The sequence below is a fragment of the Alligator sinensis genome, unplaced genomic scaffold (genome assembly GCF_000455745.1).
Source record: "Alligator sinensis unplaced genomic scaffold, ASM45574v1 scaffold941_1, whole genome shotgun sequence".
Classification (NCBI taxonomy): domain Eukaryota; kingdom Metazoa; phylum Chordata; order Crocodylia; family Alligatoridae; genus Alligator; species Alligator sinensis.
The window spans coordinates 1,648,708-1,658,409 of NW_005842163.1; the positions used below are offsets into that span (position 1 = coordinate 1,648,708).

The window sequence follows — 9,702 nt, forward strand, 5'->3', positions numbered from 1 at the left end:
CAAAAACTGATCAATAGTTTGGTATAAGGCAGTTTCTTACATCTGACAGTAGCTCAGTCTTGCTTGTCCTCGCATACAAAGAAAGCCTCAATGGTCTGTACTCTGGGGGAGAAATAACAGTAAGTTAATAATAGGCCTTAATTTGACAATGTTAATAGCTGTCTAATTGCCACTATGGATAGGAACATGTATTTTTCTTTTAATAGAAAACATGCATAGTTACTTTATTTACAAGGGTGAAGTGTTTTGATGCACGGTCCTGTTAAGTTAACGGACGAATGGTATGTGTGTGTATTTTGGAGAAGAGGGGGTGTCACTGATTCAGGTTAAAGTATCCTGTCTGTAGATACAATGCTACTAACTTATCTTGTTTCAGTTAGTTTGACAGAAAAAAAAAAGTGTTATCTGAAGATGGAGAGAAACAAATCAGCAAATTATCCTGGAGCTGGAGGAGAGCTCCCATACAATAAGAGCCAGTATCAGGGCAGGGGGGTTCCACCAGTCCAATACTGGGTCCAGAGTCCACTGGCAGACCCTCCGCCTTATGTTTTTGAATGTGGAGAATCTTGATCTGCCACCTTCTGCCTGCCAGCATCAAGCAGCTGGAGAAGGAACGACAAATGCTTGTCTGGCTGCCGTCCACGACAAGCCCCCTGCATATCAGAGTCCTATGGAAGAGTCCAGCCAATTCTCCACCAAGGCTATCCGCCAAGGTGAATTTCTGACCTGGGCTCCATTCTGAGAAGCAGCTATGCTAAGGGGGCACAGGAGGGAACTGATCCAAAGGGTACTTACTTTTTAAGACACGCTTGATGTAATTGTCCTTATTGGAGACATTAAACATAGGCAGCTCTAAAAACTAGCCCATGACCTTGCTAAAGTATCTTCTATGCAGCTGGTACCATAGTGGAATCTCACAAGTCTCCAGCAAACAGTGCAGCATGCTTGCTGGTGCAAGATAACGTAAATTAAAAGTTGACCAGGGTTCCCTCTCTTATTTTCACTGTAAATTACTGTTTGTGAGTTGTGGTTTTCTCTATTGGAAACCATTGTATGTGTCCAAAGTACTGCAGAGCATCTGTATCATTAAACAATACACTTTGGGGATTTTCTGATAAGTTAAGACATCATGGGGAGTTGTGGGTGTTCAGGCTCTGTAGCACAACTTGAAAGATGGCCACTTGATTGATAGAGTATATGACGTTTTAAAATCTTGATTTTGGAGCCATTTACTCTTTCAAATCCCAGTGCTGTCTTTATGCTGAAAGTCTCAACAAATCCCAAACCAGGTCCCTGTATTCTGTCTATATAATACTGAGGGTCAGCTTTAAGGGTTGCCCTCAACCAGCTCAAATCACAAGTTGCCTACGCCTATCTTGTCCACATTGTAATTTTTGAGCATGCCATTAACATGTGTCCCAAATACTCTTGGGGAGCCCTTCTAGGAACAGATTTGTAGGCTACTTGTCTCCATTTCCTGAACGGGGGGGAGAGAAAGCTGTAGAAGAGTCAGCAGTTAGGAAGAGAAGTACAGACTTCATGCGCCAAACACAACGCAAATAGAAGTGGACTAGGAAGTGAGTGGCTGTAGGGTCAACCTCCAGTTGAGAAATTCAGCAAAGTTTCCAGAGGTGGGCTGGACTATCCCTGAGTCCAGTTAAGGGGTTCATGGTATAGACGATTGGTAGGTATGGGCTTGAGGTAAAGTTAACATTATCAGTGTGAATTGATTGCGAGAGCTATTTTGGCAAAGCCAACATGGATTTTTTTAGCACCACTGAACTCTTAATATACAAGCAAAAATGCTGCAAAATATTACTGCATAATCCCATTATGAGTTGTGCTCTCGGATGCTTCTGAGCTTTGCAGCTCAATAGAAAATCCATGGCTCTGTGGGACTGTACAAACATCTTCTCAGGGGTATGTTCGAAGTGATCTGTGGTGCAGTTCCCCTCTTACCATTTACTTAACTTGCTATGGATATAAAGACACGTTTTGTTCCCAGAGGACTTAGTATTTCCTGACAGATGGTGGAATTTGGATACTTATTTCATGCTTGCTGACATTTAATATTTGCTTTTAGCTGCATTTACACACAGCATGGACTGATTTGGGTTCCAGCCCTTCCTTGTGACGGAGGACGTCCCATGAACATAGTACCCAGATTCAATTTTGGAGCCAGGTCTTATTTCTTTTAAGGCCTTGCCTACATTAGGCTGCATCTACTACCAGAAGTTCTGCTGACAGCAACAAGCCACTGCAAGAAACCTGCACGCTCACAGCTCAGTCGAACCACACAGATCCACGTAGCTCTACTCTACAGCTGTGCTGGCCAACCGTGGAAGACCTTATGGCATTTTTGGCAGGTGTGCCCTTGTGTTCCCTGCCTGATTTCCTCTTCTGCCTTCTGCTTCCTGGCCTGTCTGCTGCTGCACTGCCTGCCCCCTCCCTATTCTGCTGCATGCCACACAGAGACCATCTCTGCCACTTGTGGTACCCATGCCTAAGGTTGGCTCCCCCCTGCAGTATGAGAAGGCATTGCTGTTAAAGGGCTATGGCAATCGGTAGTAGACATGGTTAGGCTTACCTGCAGCTTCTGTAGGTTTTTCACCCTTGCCCAACAGCTTTCTGTGTGGGAGCTGGCGTTGCTCTGCCAACTGAAAAATGGGGCTGTACCCTCACAGTGGTGCTGAGTATGGACACAATCATATCTACACATTCTTCAGCAACTGCCTGTTGGCAAAAGTGGCGCATCTGACACTACAACGCCTAATGTCTTTTTGAAAAAATACAAAAAACTTCACACCAAAAAAAAAAAAAAAAAAAAATCAGAATTTTGGCTTCAAAGGGACTTTCTGTAGCTTCAAGTATGCGTCAATACATTCTTCTTGCGGGCTAGTAAATGCTGTCTCTAGTTCATTCGTATTTCTCCCTCCCTCTCATGTATCAATCCTTTAGTAAACTGTGTGTGTGTGTGTGTGTGTGTGTGTGTGTGTGTGTGTGTGTGTGTGTTTTAATGCTATGGATATCATCTAAATTGCTTCATCCATGCTAGTTTAAAACGGAATGCTGTTGAGCACAAATTTACTGACGCCATCTACGTTGAAAAAATATCTGCATTATTTTCCAGCTTTCGTCAGGAAAGTGCATCTCATCTTGACTGTTCAGTTGGCTGTAACTGCTGGTATAATCTGCATGCTTTTTATTTACTGGTAAGTGTTTTGTGGTGCTTTTGTGTGTGTGGGGGGGGGGGGGGGGGTGGTCCAGCCACAACTGTGATTCAGTTCAAAGCAATCACAGATATGCTATAGAATTGGCTAATAAATTCTGCCAAGAGCCCTCCTCCTTGCCCAGTTCATCTCCCTTTTCAGACTACTTTTCACCAATTCGATTCTTTTCTCTGCTCTGATCTGTCTTCTGCTCCTCTCAGCTGCTTCTTACAAATTCCTTACCCAGCTTTTCCCAAGCAACATTTCTCAATCCTTCCCTTCCTGCCTCTAGTCTCAGTCTTTCCAGACTTCTTTTGCAAATCAACTCCTCTCTCTTACCGCCCATGTGGTTCTTTTGTTACACGTGAGTTCAAATTACACAGTTGTCTCCTCCACTGAGCAGCTGGGAAGCATCATTAAAATGCAGGAGAGAGTCCTAGCTCCACTGTCCAGTGCTACCCAGCCAAGAACAGCTATGACAGGGAAAGCCCGACTCTCCAGGCTGGCGAGAGTGCACGAATTCCTGTCGTACATAGGAAAGGTGACGGGATAGAGGATGCTCAGTGAGCATGGAGCATTACTTAAGCCAGTGGCTCCCAATCTTTTTAGAGTCAGGGCACCCTCCACCACTTTTTTTTAATGTGGCAGCAATCCCAGTTGTGAATGACTGTTGTAATCAATTTGCCTTAGTGCTTCTATACCAGGTACTGTGGCCAGGTACAACTGTCCCATGTGCCTGCTGCATGTGTGGACGCTCCTCTTGCTGGGGAGCCAGTAAGGGCTGGAGCATACATGAGCTCTCCTGTGGGCTTCAGGCTTATCAGCAAAGTCTACTACAGGAGGAGCGCATGTGTGCTGCAGCCCTACATTTCGGGGATTTCTCCCTAGCTGTGGCAGCGACAGGCATGGTGCCTATGGGGCATCTTATGGCACCCCAGCTGAGAACCGCGGCCCCCTAAGCCCTAGCATGTCTTTACTGAACATGCCTGAATGGTATATTTTTTCAGTGTTACACCGTGCAAATTTAGCCAAGTAATTCCATGAGGATGGCAGAAGGCCGATCCTTGAAGTGAAGGCCACCTCGTGCCAAATTTCAAATCCCTGCCTTACAGCATGAGGATGCCTGAGCCTTTCAAAGAACAGGTAGCTGGAGTCTCTGAAATGTTTTGGCTGAAGTAAAAAGTCCTGAGGTCAACACCTGGCACATACTTGCACAGCTTGAACGCTAATTTAGCAAAGGGGGGTTTTTTTGTTCGTCTGTTTTTGAATAAAGCAACTGATGTCTGACAATGGCAGGAGTTTACCAGCCTGGTTGGCGGTACTGCCTGCTCTGCCTGTCCTGGCTGCTTCAAGTTGTGTGTGTCTGGGCCATGCCTACAGCTCTGGAGGAGTGAACGGAGCAGAGGGAATTAATCTCCTACTTCAAGCAAGAGGAATGCCTGCTGGTGGTGTGGGAGGCCTCTGGTTTAAAGCTGAGGTTGCAGCAGGCTTCTCAACTATTTTTAGGTACGATGAAAAGTTAAGTTTCCCTTTTGCATCACATCTCATTTTCAGGTTTCTTTTCATTTGTAAAACACCCCCAATCCAAATTGTGAAACAAGGCCAGGGAGACAGCTTTATTAGCGACAGGCCTAGAAAATCTAGTCACCCAGGACTTTGTCTCAAACTCTGTTTCCCTTTTGTCGTGGATTAGGAGGCGACTTAAAGCATGGGTGTTGATGAATTCCTGGTTTTCCTACCCTCTGTTGTGAGTACATGGCACTTGGCTGTTAAGAAAGATTGTTCTTTATATATCATCTCTGTCTTACACTGACGTGCACTACATAAATGTTCCATTGTGAATGTTAGGTAAGTTTAAATGTCACATTTAAACTGTTTGACACAAGTTCTTTCCACCCTTTAGCCCAGCGATCTTTATTTTGGCAGTTGTTCTTAGCTGCTGTGATAATGCCTACAAAAATTTCCACTGAACTTCATTTTATTGGCAATATTTGTAAGTCCCTTGCTAGAATGAATGCAGCTCTCTTATTGTCTATGGCTGCTCCATTTGTACTCACGTGTGTTATTTCTATTGCAGTAGCCGATTTGGGGCGCCTTACACTAGGTATGATAGTCTCCATAGTCAGTCCCGGGCTTGACGGGATTCTAATCTAAATAGACAAGCCACAATGCTGGAGAGAGGTGGTGGTGTACACCCCTGTGTTCATCTGAAAGTGGGGCCATGTGCAAGCATTGTAAAAGCACAATTAATTTCGCTGTATTTTCTTAGAAGTTGCTTTGCGTCTACACAAACTGCAGACAGAGGTAGAGCGACAGACACAGACAGAGCAGTGACACTTCAAATGCAGTTCTGCCTTTCTGTATTTCACTGCCCTGAGGCCATCTGAATTGGATGTGCCCCTGTCTCATCTGCAGACACCAAAGGGTCCTGTTTTAATTGGAAGCACATGTCATCTGATGCCATTGTGACCATTTTGCTTTGCAGATCTACATAAACTTTCAGCAAGGTTGTGAACTTCCTCATCCCCTGGTGGGAGGAACACATCCTCATCCCAGTGCTGGTAATGTCTGCCAAACATTTTTCCTTCTTGCAACTTATTATTTCTGCTTCATTTATAGACAGTCCTCAAAGGTCTAATGCTTGCATCAATATTTCAGCGTAAGTCTTGAACCAGTATTTGAACTGATGGTACTACCTTGATTGTAGTTCCCTGATATTTTGGGTTTTAGCCTATTCCATGCAGATGCAGTGATGTGGGCCATTGGTGCAACAACATTTGTGACTTTAGGCCTGTCTGTATTTGCTCCGCAGACAAAAGTAAGTTTTCATTAATATCCCATCACTAAGTTACGCTAATTTAATACCCTGTCACTAAATTGCATGGGGCTGTTTTTTAAAGCATGCCCTCATGGCTTAATTGGAAGCTACTGTGGCAACTAATAAATGCTGGCTCCTCATGGCAATTGCTCTGTTGTGACTGCTGTTAAAACACTTACAGGAAATTATTTCAATCAATTAAGATTTCAGATCAAATGGCAAAGCACCTTCAGTAACTTAGCCTTTGTGTACATATGACTGATTGAAGTTGACGTGTTAAATGTGGCAATGCTTGCCCCTACTCAGTCCATTGTAGTGGCACTCTTGGGAGACTGGTGATTGATAAATCACCAGGCACCCTGTCCTTACTTCACCGGGGTCACTGGTGGATTTTTCCTTTATTTTAAAAACCACACCAGGGTTCAGGCATAAGCTAAATGATGAGAACCTCAGTGGTGCTGGGACTTAGATGCCTATGAATGTGCCCACTGGTAGAAATGTAGCTGCCTAAAGCCATAAGAGAGGGGTTTTGACATTCTTGGTGGTTTTCTAAAGTGGCATGAGGTTTGCAACAGGGCTGTGCGAAGCTTCGGTCCCTGATTTGATTCAGTGGAGAGTCGGCCCAATCTGAATTGAATCAGGAGACCCTTTAATCTCTCTGAATCGAATCAGAACCGGAAAGATTCGGCAATTTGGATGGAGACACAGCTTTAAATGTTTTTTCTATATACCTCAAGGTACCAGGCAGCTCATGAATGCTGCAATGGTGGGGCGGTTGGACCATCCCACAGGAGCGTGGGGAGCTCCCCAGTATGCTCGGCAGCAGACCTGAAAGTGGACCAGAAGCACTTCTGGTCCACTTTCGAGTCTGCCAGGGAGCACGCGGAGGCCCACCCTGTGCCCCCCCAGCTCAGCGACTGGTGCCTCCTGGGTCTGGAGGGGCACCCTGGGTCCCCCCACAGCCAATCGCTGAGCCAGGAGGTCATGGGGGTGGCGGGGGGCAGCACGCTCCCTGACAGACCCAGAAGTGGACTGGAAGTACTTCTGGTCCACTTCTGGATTAGCTGCTGAGCACCGAGGGGGTGTGGGGGGGGCACTGCACTCCTGTAGGATGCTCCATCCGCCCCAGGATCGCAGCATTCACGAGCCGTGCCTGGTACCTCGAGGTACATAGAAAAAACATTTAAAGCTGTGTCTGTGTCCGAATCAGCATCAAATCTTCAGATTCGGATTCAGCTGAATCAAATCAGGGACAGTGATCTGAATCAACCAATTGAAACACTGTTCCCAATTCAGGCTGAATCCAGATCCGAATCGAATACGGCCCATTTCACACACCCCTAGTTTGCAGGTCTCACTGTGATTCCAGCCCTAAATACTCAGACAAAGGACTTTTTCAGTATTACGCTTAGGCAGGGAATCCCTATCTAGAAGTAGCAACCTGTCCTTTCTCCTGGCTCTGGGCACTTGGACAAGTGGCAGTTCTGCTTACCCACATGACATGCTGTGCAGGGCAAGTGGTGACAGTCAGATCTAACCAACTGAGTCTGAATTTCCTTTTTATCTTCAGTGGGACTTTACCCTAGCAACAGGAATCCTCCTGGTTGTGGTCCTGATGCGGATGCTCTTTGGTATTCTTTGTGCCATCATACATAAGTCATTCCTGAGTATACTTCACTTAGTCTCTTATGAAAGCTTACAGTACCTCTGCTTTCTTTTGGATTCCATATCCAGTTACTTTGCCTTACCTTTAAATAGTCTCTGTATTTTAGTTCCAGCTTGCCTTCAGACAAGCTAACATATTGCTCCCTGCCTCTACTGGTTTTATCTAAGTGGCTTTGGGTTTCTCTGAAAAAAGCCTTCACTATCTATTCCCTTATCCTACTTCTCCTGTCAGGCTTTGCTACAAAATGCCTCTCTTCCCTCTCCCAATGCTGTATCAAAACACAGAGCCAAACACTTGGATGAAACTCTACTGACTTCATTCAAATTTAACAGGGATAAAATTGGATCATTCTGTCTGTGCAACAGCAGTAGGTCTTTAAGTTTCTTGAACAGAACAGAACTTGTGGTAGCATGATGATAAAGAGTTAGTTTTACGTAACCAATCTGCATGAATCTAGATGTAACTGAAGTCACTTAAGGACCCTCTTTCTTCCCCCCTCCCCCCGTGCCTGCAAATTGTCTATGCCTCAATAGGAACATTGGTCTTCAGTATAGTAAGTATTTCTTTCTTTGTTCATCTTTTTCCCCCCTTTCAATTAATCTAGAGACTTTACTGCTCAGAGGTTGCCTCACACAGCAACTTGTGGAATAATTTCCAAGGTTTTAACCTGATTAAATATCGCTCAGGTCCTGTCCATACAACAGGCAGTGGCATAACAAGTAGAGCTGGTGCCTGGGGCAAACCTGGTGAGAGCAGGGAGCGCGAGTGCAGAGAGCTTGATTTCTGCATTGCTATACCGTGCGTGCTGGGGTAGGATGGGGTGGCTGGTGGTGGAAGTGCATATGGCCTACACCGTGCAGAAAGAACCAACTGGGAATTTTAAATGGCTCTCTTTGCCCAGTTATCTTGCAGGAGAAGCAATTAAATTGCTCTCTCAAACTGTTTTGTGAACACAAGACACGCGCCCTCCTTCTCCTATACTGGGTTCTATCATTTGAACTCTATTGCCACCCAGCAACTCCGAGGTGAAGAATTTGAATTTAAGTTTCCTCTGTTCATCTCTGTCACCTCTCTTCATGATTAGGCAGTGCCTGTTCTTGAAAATAATTGCATGTGTACATATCCGTATCCGCGAAGAGGATCTCTGTTTAAAAAGCTCCTGGTAAGCAGCCCAACCGCTTGAGTTTGTCTTAAAAAAAATCTGGTCACGTAAAGCAAACTTGTAATAATTGGAGAAATTAGCTACAGTGGCTAAAATTTAGCCATTGAATAACCTGACCAGCTTCATCCATTCTTATTTATGGAAAAGTCACTGGAACCATAGCTAGCACTTATGTGCCAGAGAGAAAACTGTTTATGTGGGCCAGGAGAAGTCACATTTTGTATCTGTAAAACTGATGTGTTTTCTTGGGTTTATCCTTCCGCATTTTGTGGTGGATACACAGTTCATTCTTGGAGGAAAACACTGGTATTGTTTGAATCCTGAAGAGTATGTCTTTGTAGCACTAAACCTCAATATCATAAATATTTTCTTGTTCCTACTCCAGTTAATTGGGGAGAGGGGCTGCACATGAGCTGTGACATGACAGGACAGAAACCATGGGGGCATCCACACATGCAGGCATGTGTGCTTGCAGCCGCTCAGATAAGAGCAGCACAAATTTGTGCCAGAGATGTTTGCCTCAGTGCCCGTGCCTGAACATGCACTTTGGTGTGAGACAAGTTGTACCACTTGGGGCAAACTGACCCTGCCCAGCTCCCCCTGGATCTGCATCAGCATTCAAATAGTGCCTAAAATTTTTGATAAGATAAATCTGAAATAAATTACCTACACTGTCTTGTTCATATATGTATACTGTGACCTATTTAATCAATTCTTTACATAATTCTGTATCTATTTAAATTTGACATCAAATATATTGTAGTGTATGTACAGCCATAAGTGTCCAACACATGTAGAGGAATAAATCTAACTGTAATTGGTGTTTCCTGTATACTTCTTGTACTAG

The 9,702-nt window shown here is 44.7% G+C and overlaps 1 pseudogene; it reads left to right on the forward strand.

Annotated features, from left to right (window-relative positions):
* Window positions 1–351: 351 nt before the first annotated feature.
* Window positions 352–7,825, forward strand: LOC112550610 (annotated as a pseudogene).
* Window positions 7,826–9,702: the final 1,877 nt, after the last annotated feature.